This window comes from Ascidiella aspersa, chromosome 4, assembly GCF_963924565.1.
Source record: "Ascidiella aspersa chromosome 4, kaAscAspe10.2, whole genome shotgun sequence".
NCBI lineage: Eukaryota > Metazoa > Chordata > Ascidiacea > Phlebobranchia > Ascidiidae > Ascidiella > Ascidiella aspersa.
The window spans coordinates 4,545,190-4,564,768 of NC_139450.1; positions in this window are offsets into that span (position 1 = coordinate 4,545,190).

A 19,579-nucleotide genomic window follows, 5' to 3' on the forward strand; every position below is an offset into this window, starting at 1 on the left:
CCTAGAGAGCTTATTTCAAAGCCAGGCTTGCAAGTTACATTGCAATAAGAGTCGGGCTCATTCTCAGCAGTACAATTTATTTCACCATTGCTTGGGGTTGGAAGCTGTGGACACCCAGAAACTACATTAAAAAAAATTGAAAAAAACAATTAAAAAAAAATAGTTAAAAAGAAGACAAAGCAGAAGAAAATAGCGATAAAACTTTGTCAAACTAGATCAAAATTACATTAGTTTGCCTATTTAAAAGTAGGAAGTTTTGAAGTATTAGTAGCTTGTCCATGATCCCCAGCTTAAGTCACAAAGGCGAATAAATCTACACTTTTAAAGATGCGTTAATTTTCAGTGTAGTTGTCCTTATGGCAGTCAATGTTACTAACTTATTGCGGTAAAATCTAACCTTGTGAGGTACTAGTAACTCACAGTCACCATTTTTTTTTTATTAAGGTCCGGGTAACCGTAAAAATTGTAGGAGACATGTATGATAATTTATCAAAACGTGAAATAAAATTGTCGTGTAACAATTTCGTTAAAGTTTAGCTGAGTTTTGCATCTAACAAATTTCTTGTTAATAAAACAATTAACATTTCTGTTAATAAAACTATTGGTAACCTTGTTTTAAGAAAAATCCTCATAATTGCATCAGATCCATCCGTTTTCAATGTAAACAGTTAAATATATATAAGAAGCAAATGAAAGAAAACAACAACATAACTTTGTCAAACCAGTTTGAAGTTTAGTACTTTGGTCTTTTTAAAGGGGATAGGTTTGCAAGTAGTAGCTTGTAGGAATGTTAAAGTTTTGGTACTTCTCCAATGCTAGGGTGCTGTCAGTGACGATCAGACACCAAATTAATACATATTACAATTCTTTTGGCCAAAATTACGTATATCGTATTAAAATGTTAAGTATCGTTAAGTATCAGACACCCCTAATATCTTGTTCATGATTCAGCTTAAATCCATATAAGCAAATAAATCTACACTTTGAGTATGTGTTGATTTCCACAGAAAATAAATTAAAGACCTTACCCTGAAATTAAGAGTGATGGTGCAAACAAACAAAATCATCCTAAACAAATTTGTTTTCAAAATGCATTGTAAATATCAATACATATAAATGTACGCTATTTCAAAACAAGAGAAAAATATATTAAAAAATGTATAAATATATATATTTATGTTGTGTTAACACAATATAAATACCACTTTGTTTTTATCACATACGTTTTTATAAAACTCTTATATGAATTATAATGGGGCAAAGTATTTCTAGTTTATAACACAACAATAATTTTTTATCCTTAGACTTCATGTGCAAAATAAACCCAGATTTACATCAAAATATAAGCTATGTTAACCAAAACTATACATATATATATATTTCATTCTCAAGACAAACAACTTATAATTTTGTTGGCTTCAAAATTAACAAACCGAAGGTTTAAAACTCTGAAACATTTTGTTGTGATGTACTTACTTCTACATTCAGGTGTTGGCTGGGACCACTGTAAAGTGGAAGAATTGCAAGTTATGTTTGTTGCTCCAATTCTTTGGTATCCCTGGTTACAAGTGAAACTACATTGTGACATCACTTTCATATTATTTGTGCAAGACATTGTTCCATCTGTGGGAGGTACAATTGTGGGGCAAGACTTGGCTGCAAAATTAAGTTATAGATTGATTTTAGGATTAACATACAAGTAGAAAGTAATAGCAAAACAATTAGTATGTTTAGTCTTGATATGTATTTGTAAATAAAGTGCTAAGAACAATGAAACGATTTTTTACAAAACAACTACAAAAAGAAATCTCTCACAGTCACATTTAGGCTTGCTTCCATTCAAAATCCAAGTATTGTTTGTGCTACAATTCAATGATTGAACACCAGCATTAAAAAATGATGCTGGGCACGAAAAGGTTGCTAGTTGACGTGCGCTGTCATTATCGTACGTCACAATCAATTCTGCTTCTCCTTCATTGGTTAAATTATACTCTCCACAATATCCATACACTGAAAATTGATAAAAAATCTGAGTGAAATTTATTTCCTCATAAGCAGGGTTGCGTGCTTAAATCTAAGATTTGTGGTTATTAAAGTGTTAAGTGTTGAAATAAATTATAACGGGCTTGATTCGATTTTTCTGTCCTATTTATAATCCAAGTATTTTATATCTTTTTCTCATAAGATAATGTTGGCATTGTTTATTTCCAATTCTAGGGTTAAAGAGGGATCTTATCAGATTATAAAAATGTAAAATGACTGACATTGACTAGAATAGAAAAGCCAAAATATAACCAAATAAAAAAAAAACTATAGCAGTGTTTCTCAACATGTTGAAACTATAGCAGTGTTTTTCAACATGTAGAAAAGTTAGGTTTGGGGAGGGTGCGATACAGAGCAAATAAGCAGACGCATGAAGATAATTTTTAACATTATTTTAATTTTTACAATAAAAATATATGACACATGCGTAAACTTATGCTAAAACTACACAATATATTTTGTATGTATTTGTTTGAATAATGGACTTCATGAAAACTAACTTGAATCTATGTACTACACAGGGACTTTTTTATAATTAAAAAAAAACGAAGCTTGTCTTTGAGATGCAAAATTGGCTGGTCATTCGATTTGGTGGGGCTTTTTCATGTGCAAATTAATTGAAAGACACCCAGCAGTATAAAGACACAAAGACTTTGTGGTACCATTAAATCCAATTAAAAAGGTTATTATTTTTTATAAAATGTAATAATATCATAACTCAATTAAACTTTCACGTGGACAATTTTAAGTGGTCCTGATTAAATTCCTTTGTAACATTATAGTTCTTCACCTTGACAGGTTGGGATAGTGGCGTTCCAAAGCAAGGTACTGTTGTCGCAATATAGTAAGCCTAGAGAGCTTATTTCAAAGCCAGGCTTGCAAGTTACATTGCAATAAGAGTCGGGCTCATTCTCAGCAGTACAATTTATTTCACCATTGCTTGGGGTTGGAAGCTGTGGACACCCAGAAACTACATTAAAAAAAATTGAAAAAAACAATTAAAAAAAAATAGTTAAAAAGAAGACAAAGCAGAAGAAAATAGCGATAAAACTTTGTCAAACTAGATCAAAATTACATTAGTTTGCCTATTTAAAAGTAGGAAGTTTTGAAGTATTAGTAGCTTGTCCATGATCCCCAGCTTAAGTCACAAAGGCGAATAAATCTACACTTTTAAAGATGCGTTAATTTTCAGTGTAGTTGTCCTTATGGCAGTCAATGTTACTAACTTATTGCGGTAAAATCTAACCTTGTGAGGTACTAGTAACTCACAGTCACCATTTTTTTTTTATTAAGGTCCGGGTAACCGTAAAAATTGTAGGAGACATGTATGATAATTTATCAAAACGTGAAATAAAATTGTCGTGTAACAATTTCGTTAAAGTTTAGCTGAGTTTTGCATCTAACAAATTTCTTGTTAATAAAACAATTAACATTTCTGTTAATAAAACTATTGGTAACCTTGTTTTAAGAAAAATCCTCATAATTGCATCAGATCCATCCGTTTTCAATGTAAACAGTTAAATATATATAAGAAGCAAATGAAAGAAAACAACAACATAACTTTGTCAAACCAGTTTGAAGTTTAGTACTTTGGTCTTTTTAAAGGGGATAGGTTTGCAAGTAGTAGCTTGTAGGAATGTTAAAGTTTTGGTACTTCTCCAATGCTAGGGTGCTGTCAGTGACGATCAGACACCAAATTAATACATATTACAATTCTTTTGGCCAAAATTACGTATATCGTATTAAAATGTTAAGTATCGTTAAGTATCAGACACCCCTAATATCTTGTTCATGATTCAGCTTAAATCCATATAAGCAAATAAATCTACACTTTGAGTATGTGTTGATTTCCACAGAAAATAAATTAAAGACCTTACCCTGAAATTAAGAGTGATGGTGCAAACAAACAAAATCATCCTAAACAAATTTGTTTTCAAAATGCATTGTAAATATCAATACATATAAATGTACGCTATTTCAAAACAAGAGAAAAATATATTAAAAAATGTATAAATATATATATTTATGTTGTGTTAACACAATATAAATACCACTTTGTTTTTATCACATACGTTTTTATAAAACTCTTATATGAATTATAATGGGGCAAAGTATTTCTAGTTTATAACACAACAATAATTTTTTATCCTTAGACTTCATGTGCAAAATAAACCCAGATTTACATCAAAATATAAGCTATGTTAACCAAAACTATACATATATATATATTTCATTCTCAAGACAAACAACTTATAATTTTGTTGGCTTCAAAATTAACAAACCGAAGGTTTAAAACTCTGAAACATTTTGTTGTGATGTACTTACTTCTACATTCAGGTGTTGGCTGGGACCACTGTAAAGTGGAAGAATTGCAAGTTATGTTTGTTGCTCCAATTCTTTGGTATCCCTGGTTACAAGTGAAACTACATTGTGACATCACTTTCATATTATTTGTGCAAGACATTGTTCCATCTGTGGGAGGTACAATTGTGGGGCAAGACTTGGCTGCAAAATTAAGTTATAGATTGATTTTAGGATTAACATACAAGTAGAAAGTAATAGCAAAACAATTAGTATGTTTAGTCTTGATATGTATTTGTAAATAAAGTGCTAAGAACAATGAAACGATTTTTTACAAAACAACTACAAAAAGAAATCTCTCACAGTCACATTTAGGCTTGCTTCCATTCAAAATCCAAGTATTGTTTGTGCTACAATTCAATGATTGAACACCAGCATTAAAAAATGATGCTGGGCACGAAAAGGTTGCTAGTTGACGTGCGCTGTCATTATCGTACGTCACAATCAATTCTGCTTCTCCTTCATTGGTTAAATTATACTCTCCACAATATCCATACACTGAAAATTGATAAAAAATCTGAGTGAAATTTATTTCCTCATAAGCAGGGTTGCGTGCTTAAATCTAAGATTTGTGGTTATTAAAGTGTTAAGTGTTGAAATAAATTATAACGGGCTTGATTCGATTTTTCTGTCCTATTTATAATCCAAGTATTTTATATCTTTTTCTCATAAGATAATGTTGGCATTGTTTATTTCCAATTCTAGGGTTAAAGAGGGATCTTATCAGATTATAAAAATGTAAAATGACTGACATTGACTAGAATAGAAAAGCCAAAATATAACCAAATAAAAAAAAAACTATAGCAGTGTTTCTCAACATGTTGAAACTATAGCAGTGTTTTTCAACATGTAGAAAAGTTAGGTTTGGGGAGGGTGCGATACAGAGCAAATAAGCAGACGCATGAAGATAATTTTTAACATTATTTTAATTTTTACAATAAAAATATATGACACATGCGTAAACTTATGCTAAAACTACACAATATATTTTGTATGTATTTGTTTGAATAATGGACTTCATGAAAACTAACTTGAATCTATGTACTACACAGGGACTTTTTTATAATTAAAAAAAAACGAAGCTTGTCTTTGAGATGCAAAATTGGCTGGTCATTCGATTTGGTGGGGCTTTTTCATGTGCAAATTAATTGAAAGACACCCAGCAGTATAAAGACACAAAGACTTTGTGGTACCATTAAATCCAATTAAAAAGGTTATTATTTTTTATAAAATGTAATAATATCATAACTCAATTAAACTTTCACGTGGACAATTTTAAGTGGTCCTGATTAAATTCCTTTGTAACATTATAGTTCTTCACCTTGACAGGTTGGGATAGTGGCGTTCCAAAGCAAGGTACTGTTGTCGCAATATAGTAAGCCTAGAGAGCTTATTTCAAAGCCAGGCTTGCAAGTTACATTGCAATAAGAGTCGGGCTCATTCTCAGCAGTACAATTTATTTCACCATTGCTTGGGGTTGGAAGCTGTGGACACCCAGAAACTACATTAAAAAAAATTGAAAAAAACAATTAAAAAAAAATAGTTAAAAAGAAGACAAAGCAGAAGAAAATAGCGATAAAACTTTGTCAAACTAGATCAAAATTACATTAGTTTGCCTATTTAAAAGTAGGAAGTTTTGAAGTATTAGTAGCTTGTCCATGATCCCCAGCTTAAGTCACAAAGGCGAATAAATCTACACTTTTAAAGATGCGTTAATTTTCAGTGTAGTTGTCCTTATGGCAGTCAATGTTACTAACTTATTGCGGTAAAATCTAACCTTGTGAGGTACTAGTAACTCACAGTCACCATTTTTTTTTTATTAAGGTCCGGGTAACCGTAAAAATTGTAGGAGACATGTATGATAATTTATCAAAACGTGAAATAAAATTGTCGTGTAACAATTTCGTTAAAGTTTAGCTGAGTTTTGCATCTAACAAATTTCTTGTTAATAAAACAATTAACATTTCTGTTAATAAAACTATTGGTAACCTTGTTTTAAGAAAAATCCTCATAATTGCATCAGATCCATCCGTTTTCAATGTAAACAGTTAAATATATATAAGAAGCAAATGAAAGAAAACAACAACATAACTTTGTCAAACCAGTTTGAAGTTTAGTACTTTGGTCTTTTTAAAGGGGATAGGTTTGCAAGTAGTAGCTTGTAGGAATGTTAAAGTTTTGGTACTTCTCCAATGCTAGGGTGCTGTCAGTGACGATCAGACACCAAATTAATACATATTACAATTCTTTTGGCCAAAATTACGTATATCGTATTAAAATGTTAAGTATCGTTAAGTATCAGACACCCCTAATATCTTGTTCATGATTCAGCTTAAATCCATATAAGCAAATAAATCTACACTTTGAGTATGTGTTGATTTCCACAGAAAATAAATTAAAGACCTTACCCTGAAATTAAGAGTGATGGTGCAAACAAACAAAATCATCCTAAACAAATTTGTTTTCAAAATGCATTGTAAATATCAATACATATAAATGTACGCTATTTCAAAACAAGAGAAAAATATATTAAAAAATGTATAAATATATATATTTATGTTGTGTTAACACAATATAAATACCACTTTGTTTTTATCACATACGTTTTTATAAAACTCTTATATGAATTATAATGGGGCAAAGTATTTCTAGTTTATAACACAACAATAATTTTTTATCCTTAGACTTCATGTGCAAAATAAACCCAGATTTACATCAAAATATAAGCTATGTTAACCAAAACTATACATATATATATATTTCATTCTCAAGACAAACAACTTATAATTTTGTTGGCTTCAAAATTAACAAACCGAAGGTTTAAAACTCTGAAACATTTTGTTGTGATGTACTTACTTCTACATTCAGGTGTTGGCTGGGACCACTGTAAAGTGGAAGAATTGCAAGTTATGTTTGTTGCTCCAACTCTTTGGTATCCCTGGTTACAAGTGAAACTACATTGTGACATCACATTCATATTATTTGTGCAAGACATTGTTCCAACTGTGGGAGGTACAATTGTGGGGCAAGACTTGGCTGCAAAATTGAGTTATAGATTGATTTTAGGATTAACATACAAGTAGAAAGTAATAGCAAAACAATTAGTATGTTTTAGTCTTACTCTGATTTAAAAATCCCGAAATAAGTAATTATTCGAGGACCAAAATAAATATATAGGTTAAATCACTCAATAATGTATCAGTATATTAAACCTTTCATTAAAGACAAAAATATAACAAAACCAAATGCAACAAACTAGTAGCAAATCTGTTGTTATAACAAAATATAAAATATTTTTAAAAAAGTTAGAAAAAACAGTAAAAGAAACGTAATTATTTAAATTCGTTTGAAATATAATTATCTAAATTCCTTTGTAAATAATCTAGCAAAGCTAGCAATTCAGGTCAGACACATTAACCAGATCTTAAAAAGATATATATATATTTCGCCAACTAAGGCATCGTCAGTATATCTTAATTCGAATGAATCGATTATTTTGCTGTTACTGATCAGGAATTAAGGTCGACATTTATCTTGCAAGGGTCAAGGTGATTTCTATTATTCACATATTCAGTGCAACATAGAGTACCATATGTACTCATTTTGGTTAAAAAACAAATCACAACTGAGAATTTTTATAAATTGACATAACAAAGGAAATCTATAGTTCATTTTCTATTAAATAGGAAGGTTTGTATTAAATAATAGAACAGTTAATGAATCATTCTACCTAATGATATGTAATTGTAAGTTAAGGTTTAAAAAAAATGCAAATATTTTTTACAAAACAACTAAAACAAAGAAATCACTCACAGTCACATTTAGGCTTGCTTCCATTCAAAATCCAAGTATTGTTTGTGCTACAATTCAATGATTGAACACCAGCATTAAAAAACGATGCTGGGCACAAAAAGGTTGCTACTTGACGGGCACTGTCATTATCGTACGTCACAATCAATTCTGCTTCTCCTTCATTCGTTAAGTTATACTCTCCACAATATCCATACACTAAAAATTGATAAAACATCTGAGTGAAATTTATTTCCTCATAAGCAGGGTTGCGTGCTTAAATCTAAGATCTGTGCTTATTAATGTGTTAAGTGTTGAAGAAAATTATAACGGGCTTGATATTACATTGCAAAGCCAAAATTTGTTTACATTTTTCTGTCATATTTATAATCCAAGTGTTTTATTTTATATGTTTTTCTCATAAGATAATGTTGGCATTGTTTATTTCCTATTCTAGGGTTAAAGAGGGATCTTATCAGATTGTAAAAATGTAAATGACTGACATTGACTAGAATAGAAAAGCCAAAATATAACAAAACAAAAAAATTATAGCAGGTTTGTCAACATGTAGAAAAGTTAGGTTTGGGGAGGGTGCGATACAGAGCAAATAAGCAGACGCATGAAGATAATTTTTAACATTATTTTAATTTTGATAATAAAAATATATGACATGTGTGTAAACTTATGTTAAAACTACACAATATACTTTGTATGTATTGGTATGAATAATGGACTTCATGAAAAGTAACTTGAATCTATGTACTACATAGCAACTTTTTTATAATTAAAAAAAAAACGAAGCTTGTCTTTGAGACGCAAAATTGGCTCATCATTCGATTTGGTGGGGCTTTTTAATGTGCAAATTAATTGAAAGACACCCAGCAGTATAAAGACACAAAGACTTTGTGGTACCATTAAATCCACTTAAAAAGGTTATTATTTTTTATAAAATGTAATAATATCATAACTCAATTAAACTTTCATGTGGATAATTTTAAGTGGTCCTGATTAAATTCCTTTGTAACATTATAGTTCTTCACCTTGACAGGTTGGGATAGTGGCGTTCCAAAGCAAGGTACTGTTGTCGCAATATAGTAAGCCTAGAGAGCTTATTTCAAAGCCAGGCTTGCAAGTTACATTGCAATAAGAGTCGGGATCATTCTCAGCAGTACAATTTATTTCACCATTGCTTGGGGTTGGAAGCTGTGGACACCCAGAAACTACATTAAAAAAAATTGAAAAAATCAATTAAAAAAATAGTTAAATAGAAGACAAAGCAGAAGAAAATAGCGATAAAACTTTGTCAAATTAGATCAAAATTACATTAGTTTGCCTATTTAAAAGTAGGAAGTTTTGAAGTATTAGTAGCTTGTCCATGATCCCCAGCTTAAGTCACAAAGGCGAATAAATCTACACTTTTAAAGATGCGTTAATTTCCACAGTGTAGTTGTCCTTATGGCAGTTAATGTTACTAACTTATTGCGGTAAAATCTAACCTTGTGAGGTACGAGTAACTCACAGTCACCCATTTTTTTTTGTTAAGGTCCGGGTAACTGTAAAAATTGTAGGAGACATGTATGATAATTTATCAAAACGTGAAATAAAATTGTCGTTTAACAATTTCGTTAAAGTTCAGCTGAGTTTTGCATCTAACAAATTTCTTGTTAATAAAACGATTAACATTTCTGTTACTAAAATATTGGTAACCTTGTTTTAAGAAAAATCCTCATAATTGCATCAGATCCATCCGTTTTCAATGTAAACAGTTAATTATATATAAGAAGCAAGTGAAAGAAAACAACAACATAACTTTGTCAAACCAGTTTGAAGTTTAGTACTTTGGTCTTTTTTAAGGGGATAGGTTTGCAAGTAGTAGCTTGTAGGAATGTTAAAGTTTTGGTACTTCTCCAATGCTAGGGTGCTGTCAGTGACGATCAGACACCAAATTAATACATATTACAATTCTTTGGCCAAAATTACGTATATCGTATTAAAATGTTAAGTATCGTTAAGTATCAGACAGCCCTAATATCTTGTTCATGATTCAGTTTAAATCCATATAAGCAAATAAATCTACACTTTGTGTATGTGTTGATTTCCACAGAAAATAAATTAAAGACCTTACCCTGAAATTAAGAGTGATGGTGCAAACAAACAAAATCATCCTAAACAAATTTGTTTTCAAAATGCATTGTAAATATCAATACATATAAATGTACGCTATTTCAAAACAAGAGAAAAATATATTAAAAAATGTATAAATATATATATATTTATGTTGTGTTAACACAATATAAATACCACTTTGTTTTTATCGCATATGTTTTTATAAAACTCTTATATGAATTATAATGGGGCAAAGTATTTTTAGTTTATAACACAACAATAATTTTTTATCCTTAGACTTCATGTGCAAAATAAACCCATATTTACATCAAAATATAAGCTATGTTAACCAAAACTATATATATTTCATTCTCAAGACAAACAACTTATAATTTTGTTGGATTCAAAATTAACAAACCGAGGGTTTAAAACTCTAAAACATTTTGTTGCGATGTACTTACTTCTACATTCAGGTGTTGGCTGGGACCACTGTAAAGTGGAAGAATTGCAAGTTATGTTTGTTGCTCCAACTCTTTGGTAACCCTGGTTACAAGTGAAACTACATTGTGACATCACATTCATATTATTTGTGCAAGACATTGTTCCATCTGTTGGAGGTACAATTGTGGGGCAAGACTTGGCTGCAAAATTAAGTTATAGATTGATTTTAGGATTAACATACACGTAGAAAGTAATCACAAAACAATTAGTATGTTTTAGTCTTACTCTGATTTAAAAATCCCGAAATAAGTAATTATTCGAGGACCAAAATAAATATATAGGTTAAATCACTCAATAATGTATCAGTATATTAAACCTTTCATTAGAGACAAAAATATAACAAAACCAAATGCAACAAACTAGTAGCAAATCTGTTGTTATAACAAAATATAAAATATTTTAAAAAAAATTAGAAAAAACAGTAAAAGCAACGTAATTATTTAAATTTGTTTGAAATATAATTATCTAAATTTCTTTGTAATAACCTGATTTAAAATTAAAAAAAATATTTTGAGGATCAAAATATATACTTAATATATACAGTGAAGTTATAAATGAAAGCAAAAAAATGCAATTTCATTGATAACATGTTGTGGCATAAAATATTTTATTTGTGATAAATTATATCGCATAGTTCTTCTCAAGGTTATGAAATCTTTAATGTCTAAAATAACCATGTTAATTTTTTTCAATGGAATCATGGTTTAAACTATTTACTGTTGTGGTAAGCAAAATAAGTATTGGTTAAGAAGGGCAGGCGGTATAAAAATTACAATAATAGAGTACCATATGTACTCATTTTGGTTAAAAAACAAATCACTACTGAGAATTTTTATAAATTGACTTAACAAAAGAAATCTATAGTTTATTTTCTATTAAATAGGAAGGTTTGTATTAAATAATAGAACAGTTAATGAATCAATCTACCTAAAGATATGTAATTGTAAATAAAGTGTTAAAAACAATGAAAATATTTTTTACAAAACAACTAAAACAAAGAAATCTCTCACAGTCACATTTAGGCTTGCTTCCATTCAAAATCCAAGTATTGTTTGTGCTACAATTCAATGATTGAACACCAACATTAAAAAACGATGCTGGGCACAAAAAGGTTGCTACTTGACGGGCACTGTCATTATCGTACGTCACAATCAATTCTGCTTCTCCTTCATTGGTTAAGTTATACTCTCCACAATATCCATACCCTGAAAATTGATAAAAAATCTGAGTGAAATTTATTTCCTTATAACCAGGGTTAGAGCATTCCGTGCTTAAATCTAAGATTTGTGCTTATTAATGTGTTAAGTGTTGAAGAAAATTATAACGGGCTTGATAATACATTGCAAAGCCAAAATTTGTTTACATTTTTCTGTCATATTTATAATCCAAGTGTTTTATTTTATATGTTTTTCTCATAAGATAATGTTGGCATTGTTTATTTCCTATTCTAGGGTTAAAGAGGGATCTTATCAGATTGTAAAAATGTAAATGACTGACATTGACTAGAATAGAAAAGCCAAAATATAACAAAACAAAAAAATTATAGCAGGTTTGTCAACATGTAGAAAAGTTAGGTTTGGGGAGGGTGCGATACAGAGCAAATAAGCAGACGCATGAAGATAATTTTTAACATTATTTTAATTTTGATAATAAAAATATATGACATGTGTGTAAACTTATGTTAAAACTACACAATATACTTTGTATGTATTGGTATGAATAATGGACTTCATGAAAAGTAACTTGAATCTATGTACTACATAGCAACTTTTTTATAATTAAAAAAAAAACGAAGCTTGTCTTTGAGACGCAAAATTGGCTCATCATTCGATTTGGTGGGGCTTTTTAATGTGCAAATTAATTGAAAGACACCCAGCAGTATAAAGACACAAAGACTTTGTGGTACCATTAAATCCACTTAAAAAGGTTATTATTTTTTATAAAATGTAATAATATCATAACTCAATTAAACTTTCATGTGGATAATTTTAAGTGGTCCTGATTAAATTCCTTTGTAACATTATAGTTCTTCACCTTGACAGGTTGGGATAGTGGCGTTCCAAAGCAAGGTACTGTTGTCGCAATATAGTAAGCCTAGAGAGCTTATTTCAAAGCCAGGCTTGCAAGTTACATTGCAATAAGAGTCGGGATCATTCTCAGCAGTACAATTTATTTCACCATTGCTTGGGGTTGGAAGCTGTGGACACCCAGAAACTACATTAAAAAAAATTGAAAAAATCAATTAAAAAAATAGTTAAATAGAAGACAAAGCAGAAGAAAATAGCGATAAAACTTTGTCAAATTAGATCAAAATTACATTAGTTTGCCTATTTAAAAGTAGGAAGTTTTGAAGTATTAGTAGCTTGTCCATGATCCCCAGCTTAAGTCACAAAGGCGAATAAATCTACACTTTTAAAGATGCGTTAATTTCCACAGTGTAGTTGTCCTTATGGCAGTTAATGTTACTAACTTATTGCGGTAAAATCTAACCTTGTGAGGTACGAGTAACTCACAGTCACCCATTTTTTTTTGTTAAGGTCCGGGTAACTGTAAAAATTGTAGGAGACATGTATGATAATTTATCAAAACGTGAAATAAAATTGTCGTTTAACAATTTCGTTAAAGTTCAGCTGAGTTTTGCATCTAACAAATTTCTTGTTAATAAAACGATTAACATTTCTGTTACTAAAATATTGGTAACCTTGTTTTAAGAAAAATCCTCATAATTGCATCAGATCCATCCGTTTTCAATGTAAACAGTTAATTATATATAAGAAGCAAGTGAAAGAAAACAACAACATAACTTTGTCAAACCAGTTTGAAGTTTAGTACTTTGGTCTTTTTTAAGGGGATAGGTTTGCAAGTAGTAGCTTGTAGGAATGTTAAAGTTTTGGTACTTCTCCAATGCTAGGGTGCTGTCAGTGACGATCAGACACCAAATTAATACATATTACAATTCTTTGGCCAAAATTACGTATATCGTATTAAAATGTTAAGTATCGTTAAGTATCAGACACCCCTAATATCTTGTTCATGATTCAGTTTAAATCCATATAAGCAAATGAATCTACACTTTGTGTATGTGTTGATTTCCACAGAAAATAAATTAAAGACCTTACCCTGAAATTAAGAGTGATGGTGCAAACAAACAAAATCATCCTAAACAAATTTGTTTTCAAAATGCATTGTAAATATCAATACATATAAATGTACGCTATTTCAAAACAAGAGAAAAATATATTAAAAAATGTATAAATATATATATATTTATGTTGTGTTAACACAATATAAATACCACTTTGTTTTTATCGCATATGTTTTTATAAAACTCTTATATGAATTATAATGGGGCAAAGTATTTTTAGTTTATAACACAACAATAATTTTTTATCCTTAGACTTCATGTGCAAAATAAACCCATATTTACATCAAAATATAAGCTATGTTAACCAAAACTATATATATTTCATTCTCAAGACAAACAACTTATAATTTTGTTGGATTCAAAATTAACAAACCGAGGGTTTAAAACTCTAAAACATTTTGTTGCGATGTACTTACTTCTACATTCAGGTGTTGGCTGGGACCACTGTAAAGTGGAAGAATTGCAAGTTATGTTTGTTGCTCCAACTCTTTGGTAACCCTGGTTACAAGTGAAACTACATTGTGACATCACATTCATATTATTTGTGCAAGACATTGTTCCATCTGTTGGAGGTACAATTGTGGGGCAAGACTTGGCTGCAAAATTAAGTTATAGATTGATTTTAGGATTAACATACACGTAGAAAGTAATCACAAAACAATTAGTATGTTTTAGTCTTACTCTGATTTAAAAATCCCGAAATAAGTAATTATTCGAGGACCAAAATAAATATATAGGTTAAATCACTCAATAATGTATCAGTATATTAAACCTTTCATTAGAGACAAAAATATAACAAAACCAAATGCAACAAACTAGTAGCAAATCTGTTGTTATAACAAAATATAAAATATTTTAAAAAAAATTAGAAAAAACAGTAAAAGCAACGTAATTATTTAAATTTGTTTGAAATATAATTATCTAAATTTCTTTGTAATAACCTGATTTAAAATTAAAAAAAATATTTTGAGGATCAAAATATATACTTAATATATACAGTGAAGTTATAAATGAAAGCAAAAAAATGCAATTTCATTGATAACATGTTGTGGCATAAAATATTTTATTTGTGATAAATTATATCGCATAGTTTTTCTCAAGGTTATGAAATCTTTAATGTCTAAAATAACCATGTTAATTTTTTTCAATGGAATCATGGTTTAAACTATTTACTGTTGTGGTAAGCAAAATAAGTATTGGTTAAGAAGGGCAGGCGGTATAAAAATTACAATAATAGAGTACCATATGTACTCATTTTGGTTAAAAAACAAATCACTACTGAGAATTTTTATAAATTGACTTAACAAAAGAAATCTATAGTTTATTTTCTATTAAATAGGAAGGTTTGTATTAAATAATAGAACAGTTAATGAATCAATCTACCTAAAGATATGTAATTGTAAATAAAGTGTTAAAAACAATGAAAATATTTTTTACAAAACAACTAAAACAAAGAAATCTCTCACAGTCACATTTAGGCTTGCTTCCATTCAAAATCCAAGTATTGTTTGTGCTACAATTCAATGATTGAACACCAACATTAAAAAACGATGCTGGGCACAAAAAGGTTGCTACTTGACGGGCACTGTCATTATCGTACGTCACAATCAATTCTGCTTCTCCTTCATTGGTTAAGTTATACTCTCCACAATATCCATACCCTGAAAATTGATAAAAAATCTGAGTGAAATTTATTTCCTTATAACCAGGGTTAGAGCATTCCGTGCTTAAATCTAAGATTTGTGCTTATTAATGTGTTAAGTGTTGAAGAAAATTATAACGGGCTTGATAATACATTGCAAAGCCAAAATTTGTTTACATTTTTCTGTCATATTTATAATCCAAGTGTTTTATTTTATATGTTTTTCTCATAAGATAATGTTGGCATTGTTTATTTCCTATTCTAGGGTTAAAGAGGGATCTTATCAGATTGTAAAAATGTAAATGACTGACATTGACTAGAATAGAAAAGCCAAAATATAACAAAACAAAAAAATTATAGCAGGTTTGTCAACATGTAGAAAAGTTAGGTTTGGGGAGGGTGCGATACAGAGCAAATAAGCAGACGCATGAAGATAATTTTTAACATTATTTTAATTTTGATAATAAAAATATATGACATGTGTGTAAACTTATGTTAAAACTACACAATATACTTTGTATGTATTGGTATGAATAATGGACTTCATGAAAAGTAACTTGAATCTATGTACTACATAGCAACTTTTTTATAATTAAAAAAAAACGAAGCTTGTCTTTGAGACGCAAAATTGGCTCATCATTCGATTTGGTGGGGCTTTTTAATGTGCAAATTAATTGAAAGACACCCAGCAGTATAAAGACACAAAGACTTTGTGGTACCATTAAATCCACTTAAAAAGGTTATTATTTTTTATAAAATGTAATAATATCATAACTCAATTAAACTTTCATGTGGATAATTTTAAGTGGTCCTGATTAAATTCCTTTGTAACATTATAGTTCTTCACCTTGACAGGTTGGGATAGTGGCGTTCCAAAGCAAGGTACTGTTGTCGCAATATAGTAAGCCTAGAGAGCTTATTTCAAAGCCAGGCTTGCAAGTTACATTGCAATAAGAGTCGGGATCATTCTCAGCAGTACAATTTATTTCACCATTGCTTGGGGTTGGAAGCTGTGGACACCCAGAAACTAAATTAAAAAAAATTGAAAAAATCAATTAAAAAAATAGTTAAATAGAAGACAAAGCAGAAGAAAATAGCGATAAAACTTTGTCAAATTAGATCAAAATTACATTAGTTTGCCTATTTAAAAGTAGGAAGTTTTGAAGTATTAGTAGCTTGTCCATGATCCCCAGCTTAAGTCACAAAGGCGAATAAATCTACACTTTTAAAGATGCGTTAATTTCCACAGTGTAGTTGTCCTTATGGCAGTTAATGTTACTAACTTATTGCGGTAAAATCTAACCTTGTGAGGTACGAGTAACTCACAGTCACCCATTTTTTTTTGTTAAGGTCCGGGTAACTGTAAAAATTGTAGGAGACATGTATGATAATTTATCAAAACGTGAAATAAAATTGTCGTTTAACAATTTCGTTAAAGTTCAGCTGAGTTTTGCATCTAACAAATTTCTTGTTAATAAAACGATTAACATTTCTGTTACTAAAATATTGGTAACCTTGTTTTAAGAAAAATCCTCATAATTGCATCAGATCCATCCGTTTTCAATGTAAACAGTTAATTATATATAAGAAGCAAGTGAAAGAAAACAACAACATAACTTTGTCAAACCAGTTTGAAGTTTAGTACTTTAGTCTTTTTTAAGGGGATAGGTTTGCAAGTAGTAGCTTGTAGGAATGTTAAAGTTTTGGTACTTCTCCAATGCTAGGGTGCTGTCAGTGACGATCAGACACCAAATTAATACATATTACAATTCTTTGGCCAAAATTACGTATATCGTATTAAAATGTTAAGTATCGTTAAGTATCAGACACCCCTAATATCTTGTTCATGATTCAGTTTAAATCCATATAAGCAAATAAATCTACACTTTGTGTATGTGTTGATTTCCACAGAAAATAAATTAAAGACCTTACCCTGAAATTAAGAGTGATGGTGCAAACAAACAAAATCATCCTAAACAAATTTGTTTTCAAAATGCATTGTAAATATCAATACATATAAATGTACGCTATTTCAAAACAAGAGAAAAATATATTAAAAAATGTATAAATATATATATATTTATGTTGTGTTAACACAATATAAATACCACTTTGTTTTTATCGCATATGTTTTTATAAAACTCTTATATGAATTATAATGGGGCAAAGTATTTTTAGTTTATAACACAACAATAATTTTTTATCCTTAGACTTCATGTGCAAAATAAACCCATATTTACATCAAAATATAAGCTATGTTAACCAAAACTATATATATTTCATTCTCAAGACAAACAACTTATAATTTTGTTGGCTTCAAAATTAACAAACCGAGGGTTTAAAACTCTAAAACATTTTGTTGCGATGTACTTACTTCTACATTCAGGTGTTGGCTGGGACCACTGTAAAGTGGAAGAATTGCAAGTTATGTTTGTTGCTCCAACTCTTTGGTAACCCTGGTTACAAGTGAAACTACATTGTGACATCACATTCATATTATTTGTGCAAGACATTGTTCCATCTGTTGGAGGTACAATTGTGGGGCAAGACTTGGCTGCAAAATTAAGTTATAGATTGATTTTAGGATTAACATACACGTAGAAAGTAATCACAAAACAATTAGTATGTTTTAGTCTTACTCTGATTTAAAAATCCCGAAATAAGTAATTATTCGAGGACCAAAATAAATATATAGGTTAAATCACTCAATAATGTATCAGTATATTAAACCTTTCATTAGAGACAAAAATATAACAAAATCAAATGCAACAAACTAGTAGCAAATCTGTTGTTATAACAAAATATAAAATATTTTAAAAAAAATTAGAAAAAACAGTAAAAGCAACATAATTATTTAAATTTGTTTGAAATATAATTATCTAAATTTCTTTGTAATAACCTGATTTAAAATTAAAAAAAATATTTTGAGGATCAAAATATATACTTAATATATACAGTGAAGTTATAAATGAAAGCAAAAAAATGCAATTTCATTGATAACATGTTGTGGCATAAAATATTTTATTTGTGATAAATTATATCGCATAGTTCTTCTCAAGGTTATGAAATCTTTAATGTCTAAAATAACCATGTTAATTTTTTTCAATGGAATCATGGTTTAAACTATTTACTGTTGTGGTAAGCAAAATAAGTATTGGTTAAGAAGGGCAGGCGGTATAAAAATTACAATAATAGAGTACCATATGTACTCATTTTGGTTAAAAAACAAATCACTACTGAGAATTTTTATAAATTGACTTAACAAAAGAAATCTATAGTTTATTTTCTATTAAATAGGAAGGTTTGTATTAAATAATAGAACAGTTAATGAATCAATCTACCTAAAGATATGTAATTGTAAATAAAGTGTTAAAAACAATGAAAATATTTTTTACAAAACAACTAAAACAAAGAAATCTCTCACAGTCACATTTAGGCTTGCTTCCATTCAAAATCCAAGTATTGTTTGTGCTACAATTCAATGATTGAACACCAACATTAAAAAACGATGCTGGGCACAAAAAGGTTGCTACTTGACGGGCACTGTCATTATCGTACGTCACAATCAATTCTGCTTCTCCTTCATTGGTTAAGTTATACTCTCCACAATATCCATACCCTGAAAATTGATAAAAAATCTGAGTGAAATTTATTTCCTTATAACCAGGGTTAGAGCATTCCGTGCTTAAATCTAAGATTTGTGCTTATTAATGTGTTAAGTGTTGAAGAAAATTATAACGGGCTTGATAATACATTGCAAAGCCAAAATTTGTTTACATTTTTCTGTCATATTTATAATCCAAGTGTTTTATTTTATATGTTTTTCTCATAAGATAATGTTGGCATTGTTTATTTCCTATTCTAGGGTTAAAGAGGGATCTTATCAGATTGTAAAAATGTAAATGACTGACATTGACTAGAATAGAAAAGCCAAAATATAACAAAACAAAAAAATTATAGCAGGTTTGTCAACATGTAGAAAAGTTAGGTTT